Source organism: Canis aureus, chromosome 21 (genome assembly GCF_053574225.1).
Source record: "Canis aureus isolate CA01 chromosome 21, VMU_Caureus_v.1.0, whole genome shotgun sequence".
In the NCBI taxonomy this organism is placed as follows: Eukaryota; Metazoa; Chordata; class Mammalia; order Carnivora; family Canidae; genus Canis; species Canis aureus.
Genome location: NC_135631.1, coordinates 49,244,563 through 49,266,099, shown reverse-complemented (window position 1 = coordinate 49,266,099; position 21,537 = coordinate 49,244,563). Strand labels below are relative to the sequence as shown.

The window sequence follows — 21,537 nt, the reverse complement described above, 5'->3', positions numbered from 1 at the left end:
AATAGTTTATGTTCTTGGCACCTTTTTGAAAAAAGTCTCAGAGAGCCTTCTTGTTCCCTCCAACTTCATCTTGCAACCTGAATTTTATAAGTTGAGAACAAATGTAAAATACAAATGGCAAGAAAAACCTGGCAATTTTTTGTCACCCATATGATGGAGAAATTCATAATATTTGATGAAAAATTACAAATTAATGAGAAAAAGGAACAATCCCTTAAGGAAAAATAAATCTAGTTAAGAAAGAACGGCAAGTCACCAAGGAACATGAAGTAATGTTCCACTTTACCAGTAATCTAAGGTCAATGAATTTAAGAACAATAATGATGGGTCATTTTTACCTAAGAAAAATGCCAATACTAATAATAAAATAAAAAGAAAAATACCTGATTTGGGTGATGGTGACAATGATGATAAACTGGCACTCTCTTATTGTATAGGATACGAGGATAAGTCGGTTCAAACTCTGTAGAAAGTAAATTGGCAATGCTTTCAAAACCTTATTCTTTGACTCTAAAATTTCCATTACAGGAATTTATCCTAGCAATATCTAAGATATATTTAAATATGTATTTCTGGAGATGCTTAATGGAGTATGTTTTGTTATTAAAATAATTATAAACAACTTAAACATCCAAAATAATATATTTGTTAAGTATAATATGATATAGTCTTTTAAAAAATTAATTTATTTTTGAGAGAAAGAAAGAGAGAGTGGGGGGACGAGGGTGAGGGAGAGAGACAATCTTCACGCGGACTTTCTGCTGAGTGTGCAGGACCCTGAGATCATGACCTGAGCTGAAACCAAGAGTTGGATACTCAACTGACTGAGCCACTCAGGCGCCCGTATAATATGATTTATTCTTAAAATGGACAACTATGCAGAAGTCTGAAAATGCTAATGTATGAAAATTAGGTATGATATGGAAAAATATGGCATTTTAGGGGAAGATGAAGGTGAGAAAACTATCTCCTTAGTTAGGCTTTCTTCTTAACACAGTTCAAAATTTCATCATTCCTCAAATTCCTTTTCCAACACACTTTCTTCATTCATAGGTAAAGTTCTCAACCCTAGCTTTAATTAAAGGAAAAAAATCTGCCAGATAGGACCTCTCTAGACGTCTATCATGTCATCTACAAGTTTTCTGACTCACCCAGGGCCACGTCTTCTCTCTCATGACAATGGTAGAGGCATTCGCTCTGCTAGCCTCCAGCTCATTCTGCCTCCGGGGCTTTGGGGAGCTATCTGCCCCCGTGACGTGTGAGGGGCAAGGCGTCCGGACTTTAACCGTGGACCCGCATATCTGTGTCTAAACATCCTGAAGTTTATAAATCAAGCCAGCTCTTCTGTAAAATATATCCTTTAATTCTAGTCTACATATAATATTAGTTTCAGGTGTACAACAGAGTGATTTGACAATTATCTACATTACAAAATGCTCACCGCAATATAATTACTTTCTGTCACCACACAAATGTATTACAATATTATTATTATTTTAAAGATTTTATTTATTTATTCATGAGAGACACAGGGAGAGAGAGGCAGAGACACAGGCAGAGGGAGAAGCAGGCTCCTCGCAGGGAGCCCCATGTAGGACTCGATCCTGGGTCTCCAGGATCACGCCCTGAGCGGAAGACAGACATCAACCACTGAGCCACCAGGCATCCCTATTACAATATTATTGACTATATTCCCTACCTATGTTACACTTTTCATCTATGTGACTGTTTTGTAACTAGAAATTCGAATCTTTTAATGTCCTTTGCCTCCTACCCAAGCCCATTACCCTCTGGCAGCTACCAGTTTATTCTCTGTATAAGTCTATTTCTGGGGGCACCTGGGGGGCTCAGCAGTTGAGCATCTACCTTTGGCTCAGGTTGCGATCCCAGGGTCCTGGGTTCCAGTCCCATGTCAGGCTTCCCACAGGGAGCCTGCTTCTCCCTCTGCCTATGTCTCTGCCTCTTTCTCTCTGTGTCTCTCATGAATAAATAAATAAAACCTTTAAAAAAATAGCATCATTTTTTTTAAAAAAGTGTGTTTCTGTTTGCTTGTTTTGTTTTCTAGAGTCTACATATAAATGAAATCATATAGTATTTTATTTCACTGTCACTTTGTTGTTTCACTTGGCATAAACCGTCTAGATCTGTTCATGTTGTCACAAATGGCAAGACTTCACTATTTTTATGGCTGAGTAATATTCCATTGTGTATATATACTGCATCTTCTCTATTCATTCATCTGTTAATGGACATTTGGGTTGCTTCTGTATCTTGGCTATTGTAAGCAAGGCTGCAATAAACAGGGCTGCGTATATCTTTTCAAATTAGTGTTTTGGTTTCTTTGGATAGATACCCATAAGTACAATGACTGAGTTGTACAGTATTTCTATTTTTAATTTTTAAAAGAAACTCCATATTGTTTTCCACAGCAGCTGCACCAATTTGCAATCCCACCAACAGTACACAGGGTTCCTTTTTCTCCACATTCTTATCAGCACTTGCATTTTCTTGTCTTTTTGATACTAGTCATTCTGACTGGTGTGAGGTAATGTCTCATTATGGTTTTATTTGTATTTCCCAGGTGATTAGTGACATTGAACATCTTCTCATATGTCTGTTAGCCCTATGTACATTTTCACTGCAAAAATTTCTATTCAGATCATCTATTTTTTAAATTGGATTATTTATTTGTGTGTGTGTGGAACTGTATGAGTTCTTTATATATTTTGAATATTAACCCCTTAACAGGGGGGTTTGTATATATATATATATATATATGTATATAAACATATATATGTAAACCCCCTATATATATAAACATATTTGTAAATACGTTTTCTCATTTCTGTGGATGGCCTTTTTGTTTTGTTGATGTTTTCCTTCATTGTCCAAAAGTTTATTTATAATGACAACACTTTAAGAGTAAACAGAAAGATTTCCATGTTCATAAAACCATAATTGAATTTAAATAAGATAATTTTAGTTTTATATCCAAAAGTGAGTGAAAGAATCATTTGTTTAACATGCCTTTATTCAGTTATGCAAATATGAGTATACAAGATGATTATTGCTAAATAGTGAAACATCTCCACTAGATCATGTACTATAGTTGGTATCATCAGTTCAAGAGTACTCGGTGGTGGTGGACCATAAGAAGTGATACTAGGAGTTTACAATCCAGCTGACTGAGAGATAAAAGAATAATACAAGATAGAAATACATACAGTCATTGATTAATAATATTCTTGAGTCTATGCTTAGAAACCATCTAATTTAGAAAGTAATTATGTGCAAAATATTTTTTGTTTGATATAGTTCCAATTGTTTATTATTAGTTTTCTTTCCCTTGCCTAGGGAAATTTATCCAGAAAAACATTGCTGAGGTTGATCTCTAAGAGTTTACTGTCTATGTTTTTTCCTGGGAGTTTTATGGTTTCACGTCTCACAATTAGATCTTTAATCCATGTTGAGTTAATTTTTGTCATTAAGTTATCTCCATGTATTTTTTTTATTTCCTCATTGGTTGTGTAACAGTATGTTGTTTAGCTTCCATATGTCTATGCTTTTTCCAGTTTTTTCCTCATGATTGAATTCTAGTATCGTACCAGTATGGTCAGAAAAAGATGTATGATATGGTTTCAAGCTTCTTAAATTTACTGAGACTTGTTTTGTAACTTAACATGTTATCTGCCTTGGGAAATATTCCATGTGTGCTTGAAAATAATGTATATTTTGCTCTTTTTGTTTGGAATCATCTGTATGTATCTACTAAGTCCATCTGATCTAATGTGTCATTCAAAGCCACTGTTTCCTTATTGATTTTGTTGGGATGATCTATGGACGTAAGTGGGGTGTTAAAGTCCTATACTATTATTGTATTACTATCAATTTCTCCCTTTACATCTGTTAATGTTTGCTTTATGTATTTAGGTGTTTTTACGTTGGCTGCATAGTTATTTATAATTGGTATAACCTTTTGTTGGACTGATTCCTTCATCATCATGTACTGCCTTTTGTCTCTTTGTTTTAAAGTCTGTTTTGCCTAAGTATTGCTACCCTACTTTTTTTTTTCCTACTTTCATTTGCATGCAATATCTTTTTCTATCTGTTCACTTTCAGATAGTTTGAAGTGAGTCTCTTATACTGTAGAGATGGATCTTGTTTTTTATTTTTTTAAATCCATTCAATTACCCTATGTCTTTTAATTGTAACATTTAGTCCATTTACAATTAAAATAACTATTGATAAGAATGTAGCTATTGCCATTTTGTTCATTGTTTCCTGGTTATTTTTGTAGTTCTTTGAGGCTCCTTTTTTTAAAGATTTTATTTATTTATTCATGAGAGGCAGAGAGAGAGAGAGAGAGAGAGGCAGAAGCAGAGGGAGAAGCAGGCTCCATGCTGGGAGCCTGACGTGGGACTCGATCCCGGAACTCCAGGATCACATCCCCAGCTGAAGGCGCAGCACTAAACCATTGAGCCACCGGGGCTGCCCTGCTGCTCCTTTCTTATTGTCCTATTCTCTTCCCTTGTGTTTTGATGAGTCTCTTAAGTATTATGCTTGAATTTCTTTATTTTTTTGTGTGTATCCATGATAAGTTTTTCATTCGTGGCTACCGCGAGGTTCATATATAATATCCTATGTATATAGCATTCTATATACTCTATATATAGCGTTCTGTATATTAAGTTGCTGAACTTTGAACACATTCTAAAAGCACTATATTTTTATTCCCTCCTCCACATTTTATGTATATGTAAAGTCATATTTTACATCTTTTGATTTTGTGATTCCCTTGACTAATTTTTGTAGATAAAATTGATTTTACCACTTTCATCTTTTAGCCTTCATACTAGTTTTATAGGTTTTTGATCTAATGCCTTTACTGCATATTTGCTTTTACCAGTGAATTTTTTTCCTTTTATAATTTTCTTACTTCTAGTTATGGCCTTTTCTCTTCCATTTAAAGAAGTCCTATTAATATTTCTTGAAGGCTACTTTAGTGGGAATGAATTCCTCTAACTTTTGTTTGTCCGGAAAATTCTTTATTTCTCCTTCAATCCTGAATGATAAACTTGCCAGGCAACATATTCTTGGTTGTAGGTCTTTTTTTTTTTTTTTTCTTTCAGCACTTTGAATACATCATGCCTCTCTCCTGACCTGCAAAGTTTCTGCTAAAAAATCAGCTAATGGCTTCCTTGGATGTAACTGTCTGCTTTTCTTTTGCCGCTTTAAAAGTCTCTCTTTAGCTTTAATTTTTGCCATTTTAGCTATTCTGTGTCTTGGTGTGGACCTTTTTGGGTTCATCTTATTTAGGCTTCTCTGTGCTTCCTAGTCCCAGATATATGTTTCCTTCTCCATGTTAGGGAAATTTTCAGTTATTATTTATTCAGATAAATTTTCTGTTTTTTTAATCTCTTCTCCCTCTGAGATGCATATAATGAGAATGTTATTATGCTTGATATTCTTATAGAGGTACCTTAACCTATCTTTGTTGTATTTTTTTTATTTTTGCTGCTCAGCCTGGTTGTTTTCCTCTACTCTATCTCCCAAATTGTTTTTCCATTTTTCTGCATCCTTTAATCTACTGTTGATTCACTCTAGTCCATTTTTCATTTCAGTTATTGTATTCTTCAGCACTGACTGGTTCTTTTTTATATGTTCTATCTCTTTTCTGAAGTTCTGAGTTCATCCACCTTTCTCTCAAGCCTGGTGACAATTACCTTGAACTCTGTACTAAGTATATTGCTTATCTCTGTCTCAGCTCTTTTTCTGGGATTGCATCTTGTTCTTTAGTTTGGATCATATTTTTCTATCTTCTCATTTTGTCTAACTCTCTATGTTACTATGCAGAGGTAGGTCAGCTATGTCTCCTGGTCTTGAAAGTAGTGGCCTTACATAGAAGGTGTCCTTTGGTGGCCAGTAGTGCAATCCCCTGGTCACCAGTCATGTATTTCAGAGGTGCCCCTTATGTGAGCTGCATGCAGCTCCTGTTGTGCCTGGGCCATGACTGCTGTGAGTATGCTAGTGGGTGGGGCCAGCCCTCAGTCTGGCTGTCAACAATGATTGGCTATAATTGCAGTGGGTGCATGGTTGATGGGGTTTGCCCTTGGCCTGGCTTACTGGAAGGCCCAGCTGTAGCCATTACAGGGATGCTGGTGGGTGGGTCTAGTTCCAGGCTCAGGTGTAGCTACTGTGTTCATCCTGGCACAATTGCCCTGCTGCCCCAGAGGCTGGTATGACTGCTGCCTCCCACCTACTTGTTTGTTTACCTAGCTAGTTTCCATTCAAACCCAGTGTCAGTGAGGTTGACCAATCCTAGGGATAGTACTCAAGCCCTGGATGCAGGAGAAGCTGGGAAGGCTGATGTCATCTTCTGCCTCACACCAATACTCACAAGGTTTAGGATCCTCCAAATGTATGAAGATGCTAGACAGTAGCCCATACACAGTCAAAAGATGACTTTTCCACTTTAATTAAGATTAATGAATGGGTTGTTTCCTTTAATCTATTAATGTGAAAAAATATATTAGAGTCTCTAATGTTGCATATCTGTAAAATCAATTCTACTTGGCTACATTATTCTTTAAATATAGTCCTGTTTTCAACTTATACATACCTGTGTTTATCATTGAGAATGGCCAAGAGTTTTCTTTTCTGTGCTAACTCTGTTAGGGTTTTCAGAGCTATATAAACTGTGTTGGAAAGATTTTTCATTTTATTTAGGACCTTGAGAAATTCATGTAAGAGAAGCATCATCTGTTCTTGAAGGGACTGGTCTAAATGATCAATGAAACAGCCTACTCTAGTATATTTTGGGACAGTTCTTGGACAGTATTTCCAAATTTTTCATGATTATTGATCTACTCAGGTTTATGTCTTTTCTGGAGTCAATGCCTTAGAAAATGTCAAGAATTGAATTTAGTATGTTAAATGCTGTGAGCTGTCAGAAAAAAAATGTTTTGTAGTCTGTGAGCATGAGTGATAGGGATTGCAAATGGATTATTTTTAGAAAGTGTGTAAGAGAGCCCTAACAGTTCAGTAAGGTAAGGCTGTCACACCATTCATTAATTTACCTAGGTTGTTTATATTGAGGAGGTGTCTGTCGAGACGTTGAATACTGGAGGTGTTTGGTTTGAGGTGTTGAATAGATTTCTTCTTCCTTAAATGGATTCATTTCTTTTTGCTACAGCTCCCCAAGTTCTAGGCCTTTGCACATATTCACATCATCTCCAGAATCCCTGAAAGAATGTATTCTGTTTCTTTTTATGGCACCATTTTTTGGTTATTTTATGCTTTGAAAATTATAACAATAATACATGCAAGTTATGTAATAAGACAAACAGTACATTATAAATTTATATATGTCATAAAAAATATATATGACAAAGCTAATCCTTTCCCTGCCACCTCACCTCCCTGAGATAACTAGGACAAACTGCCTGCCATATTCCAACCCTCTATCTCCTCATTCATACTTGTACAAAGGTATATGCTTTCTTTGTGTCTTTGCTTTTGCTAAAATGGAATTATATTATATTATACCCAGTCTACAAATTGTTTTTCTTTGAAAGCTTAATTTTAGAAAATATTAAACATATGCAAGTAGTGTGATGAATTCATTTATACTCACCACCACCACCCCCGAATTTCAACACTTATCAACTCAAGGTTAATCTTGCTTCAAACTCTACCTTCACCTGTACACTCCCTCCGTATCTTGGATTTTTATTATTTTTAACATATAGCATCTCCCTAACATTTTAGTTTTTAAATATTCAAATCTGTAGAAAGTGTTGGAAGGCTAGTACAATGAACAATCATCTGCCCATCACCTGAATTTACCACTTGTTTTTCATCGTTGGCAACAATTTATGAACATCTTTGTATTTAGCTATAACTCTACCTTTTTCCCCTTAATACTTTGATACAAAACACACGTATATATTACTTTATGTAATTATTAATTTTTTCTAGAACACTGTTGATATGCAGAAGCAAGAGTTGGCTGAGATGCTTAAAGCAAGGGGGCCAAGTTCACCCAAACAGAAGGATTTAACCAAAAATAGTTGCCAAAAGAAAAAAAGAGAGAAGCTCTATGCAACAACAGGGTAGGCAAGCAATTTTTCATGCTTAGCAGAGGAACTCCAAAAACCTTTTCTGCCAAACTTTTCACAGATACTTAGCTTGAGGCCCAGGCAGCTGTGTGTGAAGTGGCCTCCCTCCTCCTGGAAAAGAGGACATGTGGGAGCCCTGAATTCTGGCCTTAGGCTCAGCAGACCTCTCCAATGACCAATCTGCTAGCCAAAGTTTCCTTTAATAAACTGTTGGAACAGTAAGTAATTCCAAGTTCAACTATTTTTGGATCACTCTAATTGCCTGTTGAATTAGGCAGTTTACCACTAATATTGTATTTTTTTTGTCAATTCTCACATTTCTAATACTTTGTGCTTTATATACCTTTTCAAAGTATTATTGGACATATCAGGGCCCATGACAATTATTGCATCATCTTGAATTTCAGTTTTTATAAAAGAAAAATGATCCAATTTTGTAATAACAACGTTTGTCTAGCTTTCTGTACAAACATCTCTCTTCTCATCTTGTAGCAGCAGGAAGTAAGTCTTCTAACTCTGAGAAACTCCAATACCAACCCTTTCTCTCCATATATATTTCCACATCTTGGACGATGATGAATTATACCCTGAACCTAATGCTACTTGGGTGGTGATTAAATCTCCTTTCTAGGTTTACATATGAAAAGGATTTTAGTATTTGTAATTTAAGACCTGAAATCTACATCAACTATTATTAACATCATGATCCCAACAAATTTTTGTTTGCATTTCCATGATACGCTGTAGCCATTGTAATAGATTTAACATATCATTTTGTTTGAGATTTGTTTGCTTTAACTGTATTTATTAGCTATTGTTGCATAACAAATTACCCAAAGTTTAGTGACTTACAATAACTGTTTATTATTTCTCAGATTTGGTGCGGTGGGAATTCAGAAGTGGTTTAGTTGCCTGGCTCTGGCTCGGGGTCTCTCCTGAGGTTACAGATCTGACACCCCAGGGGACAATCACCTGACAGATAGATGGGGACTTTTCTATAGTGATGTTTCAGCATATCTTTGTGACATGGCAGCTGGCTTCTACCCCACGGTGACTAATCCAAAAGAGAGAGAAAGAAGGAAGACACAATGCCTTCTGAAACGTTGTTTCAGAAGTTACATATCATTACTTGTGCCACATTCTATTCATTAGAACCGAGTAGCCAAGTTCTCAATTAAGGGGAAGAGAATTATGGTCTGTCTTTTGAGGAGGAGTATTAAATAATTTGTGGACCTTTTGTTAAGCCATGATAAACTCTCAAAACAATACTTGGGCTTTGAGGACACAATCCAATGCTTTCTGTCATCCAACTGCAGAGTTTAAACTATTTACATAAATTGTTAATCATTGATCTCCTAGTTCCACTAACTCTTTTTGTTCTATTTCTTCTGGTTTTATGGGTTCTAGCTGATTTGGCTCATTTTCTTGTAGTGTAGGTCTATTGTTGAGATCAGATTTTTTATGTCTAAAAAGCTCTTTATTTCATCTCTGTTTTTGAAAGCTATTTTGCTAATTATAAAATTCTAGGTTGATAGGTTGTTGTTTTTTTCTGTCAGTATTTTAAGAATATTGGTCCACCATCTTCTGGCTGATGAAGAATGATGGTTTTTATTGCTTCTAACAAGAAGTCCACTGTCACACATAAATTTGGTCCTCTGTACACAGTGTTTCTTTTTTCCTCTTGCTGCTTTCACAATTTTCTCTTTATCATTAGTTTTGAGCCATCTGATTATATGATGTTTCTCAGCGACATTTTCTTCATGTTTCTTGTGCTTAAGCCTTTGAGATTTGGGATCTGTAGATTGATAGTTTCATGAAACTTTGAACATTTTCAGCCATTGTTCCTTCAACTGTAAGTCCCCACTCACCTGCAGACTTCAGGTACATGTTAGTTTGAGGTTCTACCACAGGTCACTGATACCTTGTTTATTCTTCTAAATCTTCTGCAGTGTCCAATTTATTGTTAATCTCATCGCATATATTTTTTAACTCAGAGATTGATTTTTTTCATCTTTGGGAGCTTAATTTGGGTCTTCTTATATGCCTTCTGTGGTTTTCCTTAACATGTTGATTCTCTACCTACTTGAACATCAGAAATATAATTGTTCCATTCTGATTGGTAAAAATACAAACCATTTTGTCTCTGTGTGAGTTCCAAGGGTTGTTCCTTCTAATCCTCTTGGGAAAGTTTCTCATCAGCCATGGGCGTTTCTCACACACTTGTGATAATTAGTACTTAGTGGGAGATATGAAAGGATCCCTCTGGAGAACCCTAGAGCTCTCTCTCTCTGTGCAGTTCTCTCTTCTCTGAGAAGCTCTTTACTCTAGTCCTTTGTTCTGTAAATTCTAGCCTCTGTGACCCACTTAGTTCTCAGTCAGTCTCCTTAACTTAGTGAAACTTCCAGGCTCCATTTGAGGGTTTCCTCTCCCTGCATTACTGTTTAGAAGTTCTCCAGGCAATAAGTTGAGACAATCTTTGGGCTTATTTCATTTGTTTCTCTTCTCCCAGGTCTTGTGTTGCATGTTATCTGTTGTTTAAAAAATCTGTGTGTGTGTGTGTGTGTGTGTGGTTTTGTTTGTTTTGTATGACTTTCTGCTTATTTAAGGAAACTAGAGCTAATCTCCATTATTTCATTGTGTTTGGCAGCAGAAGACTCCAGAAAATAGCTTTGAAACCTGCATTCTATATAACAACTGTATCAGTTACCTATTTTTGCACAAATAGAAGAAAAAGGAAAGAGGTAAACAAACTATAATAGACTCTTAACAATAAAGAACAAACTGAGGGTTGACAGAGGGAGGTGAGTGGGGTATGGGAGCGATGGGTGATGGCTATTAGGTAAGGCACTTGTTCTGATGAGCACTGGGTGTTATTTGTAGGTGATGAATCACTGAATTCTACTTCTCAAACCAATATTGCACTGTATGTTGACTAACCAGAATTTAAATATAAATTTGAAGAGAAAGACTTCCCAAACTGTGTGGTTTAATGTGGTAGCCATTTATTTGTTCACAATTTTATGTATTGGTGATTCAAGATGCTCTCAAGCCCAAAATTTCCAGAATGCTTAAATCTTAAATATTGGGCTCAACTGGAAAACTCTGCTGTTTATGGTATCAGCTGTGCTAACTCATGCATTTGAAATTAATTGGCAATTTGGCTGCTGGCTTGCCTACGAAGACGTCACCCATATGTCTGGCAATTGGTGCAAACTTTTGTCTGGACTGTTCCCTCTTCAAAACCCCTGACCTCCCACCACCCCTACCCCTTGCTCCAGTAGGCTATAGTAGGCTTTTTAACATGATTTTTGGGAATACTATTCTCTTTATCTTCTATCTGTAGGGACCACACTTTTTTTATTTTGTCTTCCCTATCACATATACATTGATTTTTGTGACAAAAGTGTTCAATGTTCACCAATATCCAGTTCTACCCTCCTTCCTGGGCTCAGAGCTAACTACATTTCCCGGCAACTATCCTTTCCCCATCCCACATCTGATTGTGAACTTGTGATTGCCCAGTGGAATCTCAGCCCTGGCCACAAAATGGTCAGCATGATCTTTCTCATGCATACTCTCTCTTTTCCTCTGTATGGCTGGAGTAAAGGCCTCCAAGATAGTGGAACCATGTGTTGGAAGAAGCCCAAATTCTTAATAAGAGCCCTTCAAGGTAAAATCTTAAAAAAAGGGGGGGGGGGAAATCCCTGGATGGCTCAGTGGTTTATCTCCTGCCTTTGGCCCAGGGCATGGTCCTGGAGTCCCAGCATCGAGTCCCATGTCAGACTCCCTGCCTAGAGTCTGCTTCTCCCTCTGCCTGTTTCTCTGCCTCTCTCTCTCTGTGTCACTCATGAATAAATAAATAAAATCTTAAAAAAAAAAAAAAGAGCCATTCAAGGGATGCCTGGGTGGCTCAGCAGTTGAGTGTCTGCCTTCATCTCAGGCCATGATCCTGGAGTCCCGGGATTGAGTCCTACATCAGGCTCCCTGCATAGAGTCTGCTTCTCTCTCTGCCTACATCTCTGCCTCTGTCTGTGTGTGTGTCTTTCGTGAATAAATAAAATCTTAAAAAAAAAAAAACATTCAAACAGAAAATCGGCACTGGACTTTGGATGAGGGGGAAATAAATCTGTAATTTTGCTTTGTCAAGTAGTTGTAAACTCAGACTAATAGAATTTCCATCAAGTTTCAAAAGTGTTCTATAAGTTTCTCTAACATCATAGAGAACAAAATAGTATGGTTTTATGCATACCACTTAAGCTGAGGACACCATAGCTTTCAAGTTCTCTTCCTTCCCTTTTCATGTAGTTCTGTTTATTATATTCCTTAGTATAACTTGTGATATATTATTACATAATATAATGTATTAGTGGTATATAAATGATATGATACAATGTAACAATATTACACAACATAATTTAAGATCTAGGCCTAGATTATTGCTAAAAATCAATATATTTTTTAAAGATTTTATTTATTTACTCATGAGAGACACAGAGAGAGAGAAAGTGAGAGAGAGAGGGAGGGAGAGAGGCAGAAGCAGGCCCCATGCAGGGAGCCTGATGTGGGACTCAATCCCGGGTTGTCCAGGATCAGGCCCTGGGCCAAAAGGACGCTAAACCACTGAGCCACCCAGGCTGCCCTAAAACATCAATATTTTTATACCATATGCATTCTTTTTAAGAATAATTCCTCATATCAGCATTCAGGTTTGTATTCGGAATGGCCACAGTTATGTAGGATTGTGCTGGCATTTCACTTGTTCCGTGCTGTTTACAAATCTTTGGGAACATGACTTTCTCTTCCTGGGTTTTTAATTATATTTCCTTTTTCTAGTTAGCTACAGTACATTTGAACATACATTTTTCAGAATCTTTAGACATCTTTCTCTTCTTTTGCCTCTAAGAGATTTCATGTGTGTGTGGGATTCACATTTTTTGTTAGGACGGGTCTAGATACAAATCTTTTGTTGATCTTTGCTTGGAATACTCTGAAGCTTTTCGATTTATACTTTGTTGTCTTATCAGCTAAGGAAAATTTTTAATGATGTCTTTAACTGTTACTGCTTTCATTTGTCTTTGTGTTTTACTTCAGGGACTCCATAATTCTTCAGTTAACACCTCTCTTCTCTGTACCTCTTAGTCCCACTATAGACACTCTATCGTCCCTTGTAACATATTTTTTTTCCCTTTTGTCTTGCTTTTTGGAGACCTGACCAGATGTGTTCCTCATATTATTTACTCTATGGTGACGAATTTTATTCTTCATCTCCTACCATCATGTGCGCTTTAATTCTACTGTTATATTTTGAATTTCCTTGCATAATTTTCCTACTCGACAATTTCTTTAAATTTTTCTCAGCCTCTTCTCTCCTTATGTATTTATTTCAGAGATCATGTTTTCAACTTTGTTTGGGGATACAGAAAAAAAATCCTCCTGATCTAAAAGATGTATGAATAAAAGAGCTTCAATTATATCTTTCCTTTGATACCTTATGATCTTATTCCACTTGCCTGATTCTGTATACTTTTTTCTTAGCACACTCACCCATCCCCCTGACACTTCAAGCTCATTCTGGTATAAAGGGCTATTTGCAGATCTGGTATTTGTTAACTTGCTATATGACCCTTTTCATTATCCACAGTTGTTATTGCCAAAATTTCAAATAAAAATAGCAGATAAAATATTTATACGGTCACACAGTCTACTCTTGTTATTCATGATAGTTATGTTCTATAATAAAGTTGCTGTGAACACTGAATTAGTGAATACAGGACCATTGCTCCGATGGGAAATTTGAGGTTGTCCCTACATACCTGTAGAAACAATATTTTTGTCAATTGATTAAGACATAACCTTGTCTTATGACTTTTTGTTTAAAGACAAATTATTTAACATATTTTGTTGATTCATTAACATTGAACTTATAACTAAAGCACTGTAAAGTCATGACTGAATGAGTCTTATCTACATACATTTTTTTTTTTTTTCTCCATAAGGCACATCTCAGCCTTCTTGTGTTTGGGACAACTAGACGGTACTTGAGCACTACTCTTAAACAGAGAAATCACCATAAAAAAGCACAAACTCATAAAAAATGTGCCACTAAATAGACGGAGGAAAGAATACCTGTAAAACAACAGCTTATTCAACTTCAGCTGGAAATGTGTGTGGTGCAGCCCAGATTTTTCACCACTTGGCTCCTGTCCAGGAATGACTGTGAATGTGCTGTCAGTGTCGATCTTGGGGTTACAAATAAATCGTAACAAGTAGGTGAATTCTAACTTTGGAATCAGCAAATAATGAACAGCTAAAAGATATTTTGGTCTTTCTGTTTTCATTACCTACCATGTCAAATCCATCCAACCCAATGAACTCTCTTAATGAAGTGTACGTATAATCACAGAATTTCCCTACATTTTCACCATCTACCGATCTCTATTTCCTACAGAATGTACACACTAAATATGTATTCAGTGCTGACCAAGTGCCATGCAGGATGTGCCCCAGTGGGATGATAGTACCAGTTAGCTGAAAGTGTACTGTTGGATATATTGATGTATGTTGATGGAACTCTTTCCCACTGATATACAGTCAAAGGCAGGGTGATAGGCAGCACTCACGAGGCCAATTTACCCTGTCCAATTGGCATTTCCTGAGATTGGATTTAAGGATAATTTCCCCCAATCTCTCTTGCTCTTAAGCTTTAAAACTATGAACAGGGTCCAATAAAGTGTTTGTGGGTTTTGGTTGTTTTGTTTTGTTTTTGTATAACACCATACAACATCTAGAAGTTTTTACCAAGGTGCATTTTTAATTTGTGGTAACTACACCCACTTGACTGCGACCTGCCACTATGCGTTACCTGTTACCTGCATTCTGGCTTTCTGGTGGTTGTAATTTCTGAATGCTTGCAGAATTTGGGGAGCAGTACTCAGGTTGGAAGGGCCAATATTGAAAGAGCATCTCTAAGAGAGAAGGGAATGGAAGCCAGCTCCCTTTCTGGTAGTACCTGGGAGTCAAAGAGGGAAGGATTGCTCAGATTTAAGAGGGGAATGGCATGTAGGACCTTGAGAAGACCTCATTAGACACCAAGGTGCCCAGACTTCAGAAAGACCTTTGAGTGCCTCACTGTGTTTAACACATCATGGGACTTTGAATAGTGGCTCATCTCTGGTTACTAGTGTGAATCAAAGGCCACAGGATTTATTTTGGATGGCATAATTCGCTTGGGATTTTTGTAGGAGTCTAGACTAGTCAGGAATCCAGTACTGCAATTAAATTTGATTTAGAAAACTAGAAAAAAATGTATTTCTTACGCCCTGTATGGTGGTACAAAATTCATAAGGTCAAACTTATTATGAAACCTTAGGCAAATTACTTTGCCTCTTTAATTTTCAACTTCCTCATTTGTAAAATAGGAACAGTGATGCTTACCCCACAGGGTTGTTTTGGAATTGATTATTGTATGCATAGGTTATTTTATGTTTTGGAATTGGTTATTTTATAGTAGGTCTTAGCACATGATGCCCAGTCAATATTGTACAGAGATGTCTCCTTCCAGCTGTCCTCTGAGTTCTCTTCTTTTAAGAGCATCCTTGTTGTCTAGCATTTATATTTTCCCACGTTCATCATTTTTTTCTTCTCATGTTCATCTTTATAGAAGTTTCCAACCATGTCTTTATACAGATACACCAATATTTTGATAGGATCATATCATGGTTTCATCCACTGGTTAGTCTTGGGTACCTGGGTTGGCTCCTCTGCTATTCTATCTTTCTCAAGCATACACTGGAATTTACTCCAAATCTTCCTGAACAGGCAACCTCTTTTCTGTAGGTAAAATGAATCTTTCAACTTTAACTATTTCTAGTTTCTTATTTAAATAGTATGTAGGTATAGGCATATAGTGTATTTTATCAATTATTGTATTCGTTTACACCTGAAATCTTCTTAAAAGGGGCTTAAGAACACTCACAAATATAAGATCAATAAACAAGAAAAAAATTACATTAAAACTAAGTAGGAAAAAAAAAAAAAAAAAAAAAACTAAGTAGGTAGGGGTGCCTGGGTGGCTCAGCGGTTTGGTGCCTGCCTTTGGCCCAGAGCATGATCCTGGAGTCCCAGGATCGAGTCCCACATCAAGCTCCCTGCATGGAGCCTGCTTCTCCCTCTGCCTATGTCTCTGCCTCTCTCTGTGTCTCTCATGAATAAATAAGTAAAATCTTAAAAAAAAAAAACAAAACTAAGTAGGTGAAAAAAAATTGGGCAAAACAAAAATAAAGCAGAAAATTGGGATGCCAGATGGTTTCAATAAAAGTACTGAACATGCTTAGAAAAAATGTGTGAAACATAAAAAGTATTAATCATATTGTTATGTTTTGTGTTTGATCATGGAGTTTTTTTTCCTTTTGCTGACTAAAAGATTTTTAAAACTCCTCAAACATAATACAGTTTACACCAACTTCACACTTAATCTGTTATACTCATTGATCCATAGAGTAATAATGACACTGAAATGAATCTTTATGCTTGTATTTATCACAGGAATTTAAAGAGAATATTAAACCAGGTTTTGACAGATCTGGGCCAACAAGTAAATCTTTATTGAAAAAAAAGTGTATTTTAAAAACGGGAAGCACAAGGGAAATAGTGATTATGTCCCTAAAGCATCAATATTTACAAAAGAACATAGAAGATTGTTTTCTATGATTTTGATACAGTACATTTACTTCTCTCTCAGAAAGAAGACATCTCCCTGTAGCTCTCCAAAAGTGCTCAGAGCACACTGTACTACAATTTCAAAAGGAAACCACCTCTACAGATTCTTACTCTGATGTGCCCTGATAGCTTCAGAGGTAAAATTATGAACTATTTAAATAAGAAATTAGTCTTTAATTTCTAAATTTGCAATGCAAATTTAAATTCATCTTCAAATGTATCTTGAAAAGCAAGATATTTTAGAACCAAAAATTAGTAAATTTTTTTTAAAGTCAAGCACCTTAAAAAAAATGTTTCTTTTCACTGGCTCGCTTTTATCATAGGGTAGTTGAATTTATGTAACATTTTCTTAATCTATAAACATAATAATAAAATAAACACTTGTGAGCCCTCTATTCAAATTATGAACTAAGACCCTGCCAATACCATTGAAGTAACCTGTGTGTTTTCATGTTCCCACCTCTTGTCTCCCTTCCCAGAAGTAGCTACTACCCTGAAATCCTTGTAGTTTACCCTATATTCATGGATCTTTAAATATTATTCTGTTCACCTTTACTTGGTCTTGAGCTTTAAAAAGTGTTATAATACTTAATGTACTATATGCTAATAATTTGTAAGTATAGGGCAGCCCAGGTGGCTAGTGGTTTAGGCGCCGCCTTCAGCCCAGGGCCTGGTCCTGGAGACCCGGGATCAAGTCCCGTGACCAGCTCCCTGTGTGGAAACTGTTTCTCCCTCTGCCTGTGTCTCTGCCTCTCTCTGTGTCTCTCATGAATAAATAAATAAAATATTAAAATATAATTTGTATTAATTTTAAAACATATTAATTACATTTAATAATATATTGTATTAATTTATTATTACAAATGTAATTTGTATTTGTATTACTACAAATGCAATTATATTATTATATATATATATTATATTATATTATTATAAATAGAATTAATACATTTACAATTTGTAATACATTTGTAGTTTGTAATGCAATTGGTAATTTGGTTTGTTTTTACTCATTTTAAACTGAATAATTAATTATTGCTAAGATCCATCCATCTCGTTTTATTTAGCTGCAAGATATTCATTTTCACTACTGTATATTTCATGTGAATATCCTCCAATAAATGTATTCATCCTCTTGTTAGTCCATACCTGGGTCATTTTGAATGTTTTGAAATATCAGATAATGCTCTTGTGAACATTTCCATGAGTGACTACTAAAACATATATTCACAAGTATATACCTGGGAATGAAATTTCTGGATTGCAGGAAACTCAAATGCTCAACTTCTTAAAGTGATGCCAATTCACACTGTCATCAACAGTGTCCTTTGCTGTTTTCATTCTTCTGCATCTTTTCTAACACTTGGTATTGTTAGAGCCCTTGTGGATTTGTCCAGTGAACATCATGTGTTTTTGGTTTTGGTGTTTACCTAACTAAGCATCTTTTAATCTACCTATTTACCTGTCTATCCATCTATCGAAATCAGCCATTTTAAATTTCTTTTCTATAAAATGCTTGTTTGGTGCTTTGCCCAATTCCCACTGAATTGCTGATCTCTTTATTATTAAAACACAAGGCTTCTTTACACTGATAGATTTTACTCTTTCACCAGTAATATGTATGGTAAATATCTTCTCTCAGATTGTGGATTATTTTAAATTTTTTATAATAGTGTCTTTTGAAAAACAGTAAGTCTTAATTTTAATTTCTTTAAGTTTATCAGTCTTTTATGTTAGTGGATTTTGAGTCTCGTTTAAGAAATATTGTTCTGTCTTCAAGTAAGAAAGATAGCGTCTAATATTTCTTGTGAAAGTTTGTTTTTAAAAAGCCTTTTATACATATATTTTATATTTAAGTCATTAATCCATTAAATTTTGTGCATGAGATGAGAGAGATATCCAATTTCATTTTTTCCATGTGGATAAGCCGATTATTTCTGCATCATTTACTGAAAAATCTTGCCTTCTCCCATGGATGGGCAATTCCATTTCTGTCATATATCATTTTCTTATGTGCACTGATCTATTTCTAGGCTTTTAGCTTTGTTTCCTTAGTAAGTATGTTTAATTCTGTATCAAAAAGCTTATTTTTAAAATGACCATTCTGGAAAAATTAAAACTATGGGGAGATAAATCAGATCAGAGGTTCTTAGGGGCTGAGAATTGGAGAAGGGGACAGGGAATTTGGGAGAGGAGGTAATGGGGATTTTCTCTATCTTGATTATAGACCATTATTTGTCAAAACTCAAAACTGAATAACTAAAAAGGCCGAGTTTTACTATATACACATTATGCTTCAGTAAACCAACTTAGAAAATTTTCCAAAATTTGCAAAATAATAATTTAATACCTTGTTATTTTTTTCTTTAGAAATGGCTTCACTCTTCTTGGGCTTTTACTTTTCTGTATAAATTTTAGAATCCTACTTTGAGCATCTCACCAAAAAATAAGCTTGCTGGGATTTTTATTGGAATTACATCGAGCCTATAGATAAATTTTGGGATGTTTTCTATTAGCAGTGAGAACAGTGTATTTCTCCATGTAGTTAAGCCTACTTTAATGTCATTTCATAATTAAATGTTCTAAATATTCTAATATTCTGGATCCCTAAATATTAAATATTAATATATATTAAGCAAGAGTGGGCTAGATTATTAAGCTGTTGTCTCTTGTTCCAAGCCCATCCCTCCACACTCTGCCATATGATGCTGGGCTAGGTCTTGGCAACCTGTAGTTCTCCTTTGCCAAATGGCTTCTTTTTAAGTTCTCCAATAAGGGATGCTGGAGGGAAAGTGAAAGACAAGGGGGAAGAAGAACCTTCATCTCTGCTCTGCTGTCCTTGCCAGTTATCGCTCTGGCAATGAGTCTTTACCATGGCAGGAGTTGTGGGTTCAATTTCCAGCTTTCTTCTCTCTCATAGTCTGCTTAATTGTCTCCTGTTAGAGGCATAACTACCACCTGAGTAGACCCCCTTCTCAGAGGCCTGATCCCCTTCTGTGGGCCCCCTCTTCAAAGATTTTGAGGCACTAACACCACTCAAGCAGCTTCCCCTGATCGTTGTATAGAAATTAATCAACTTAGTTCTATTGAACTTATATACAGAAACCTCTCTATACTTTTCTTATAATTAGTATATATATATTCTTTTGAACTTTTTATGTAGCAACCATATCATAGACAAGTAATAACAGCTGTGTTCTTTTTTTCTATTCTTTATAATCTTTCTCTTCCCCTCACCCTTACTTTGCTTGATAAGGTCTCCAGTATAATGAAGGATAAAAGTGGTCATAGTAGAAACCCTGGTTTTATTCTGGGTTTTAAGAAGAAACTTCTAATGTTTCACCATTAATAATCATATTCTTGTAAGTTTTGTGGTAGATGTAGTCTGTTATGTTAAGGAAATTCACTTATATTCATAATTCTCAAATATGTTTAGAGTCTGTTTACTATTAATTGTATAGGATTTTGGCATCTATGTTTATAAATATTAGATTACGAATTTTTCTTTCTCATTAGTGTCATTTTTTGGACTTGGTACCAAAATTAGTTGGGAATTGTTCTCTTTTTTTGATTCACTGGAAAGTCTGTTCTTTGAAGATTTTATAAAACCTGACTAAAACATCTGAGACTGATGTCATTGTGGGAAGATTTGCAGTCTCTTTAGTGGTTGTAGAAATACTCAGGCTTTCTATTTCACCCCTTGAGTTAATTTTGGTTAACTTATATCACTCAAGAATTTTGCTGATTTTGTCTACATTTTTAAATGTGTTGGCATTAATTTTTCATGGTATTATTTCCCTTTCATTTTTCATTTTTTAAAGGATTTTATTTTATTTATTTGACAGAAGCAGAGAGAGAAAGAGCGTACAAGTAGGCAGAGTGGCAGGCCAAGGGAGAGGCAGAAGCAGGCTCCTGCCTGAGCAGAGAGGCTGGACCCTGGGATCATGACCTGGGGCCAAAGGCAGAAGCTTAACCGACCGAGCCACCCAGGTACCCCTCATTTTTCATTCTTGATTTCATTTATTTGTATTTCTCTCTCCCTCCCTCTCTCTCTTTTCTTGATCCATCCTGTCAGAAATTTGTCATTTTTATAGGGATGCAGTGAAATTTGGCTTTGATCTCAATATTTGGTCAAAATATGTGATTAAATTTCTGCTTTAACTCAAGTCTCTAGAAACCTAAATAGCAAATCACTATAATTTGAGAATCTCTGAATTTGTGCATGATCAATGATTATTTAATTGGATGAGTTAATTACAGAAGAATAATGATAATAAAATAACAAACATATATTAAATATTTGTTATTTTTTTCACTTTTTAAAAGGTGGATATAGCAAACTTAGGTCATCTTAGACTAAGAGGAGCCACAAATGTCCCAATTTCCAGCCAACAAAACCACTTCCACCATTACATTATCTATCTACTAAAACTTGGAGATTTATAAAAAACCAAAATTTCAAAGAACTCCCCAGACCTCAGATTGTATAGTAAATTTGAGTTTCTAAAACTCTTTGCTTCTACTTCCCTCATAAATAGTATTTTCAGAAGTCTTTCTATCTTTATAATGATAGTAGTAGCAGTAGTAGTAACAATAAATAGGTTAAGAAGGAAAAGAATTTCAACACATGACTGAAGGCACAAAGGCATATGGTGAGCTTTTTCATTTTTTTAAATGAAGATTTTTTTTTGTGATTGACTTA

The 21,537-nt window shown here is 35.6% G+C and overlaps 2 long non-coding RNA genes across 4 annotated transcripts in view; one reads left to right on the top strand and one right to left on the bottom strand.

Moving 5' to 3' along the window:
- Window positions 1-21,537, bottom strand: part of LOC144293060 (uncharacterized) — a 90,241-nt gene that overhangs the window by 3,954 nt on the left and 64,750 nt on the right. For all 3 annotated transcript variants that reach the window (XR_013360551.1, XR_013360552.1, XR_013360549.1), the window contains one exon: window positions 384-463. This is a non-coding gene — a long non-coding RNA (uncharacterized LOC144293060). The remainder of the gene's footprint in view (window positions 1-383; window positions 464-21,537) is intronic.
- On the top strand, window positions 10,500-20,819 carry LOC144293491 (uncharacterized). The gene is made up of 5 exons (XR_013360711.1): window positions 10,500-10,580; window positions 10,768-10,858; window positions 14,114-14,383; window positions 16,858-16,972; window positions 20,681-20,819. It is a non-coding gene; the product is annotated as an uncharacterized LOC144293491 (long non-coding RNA).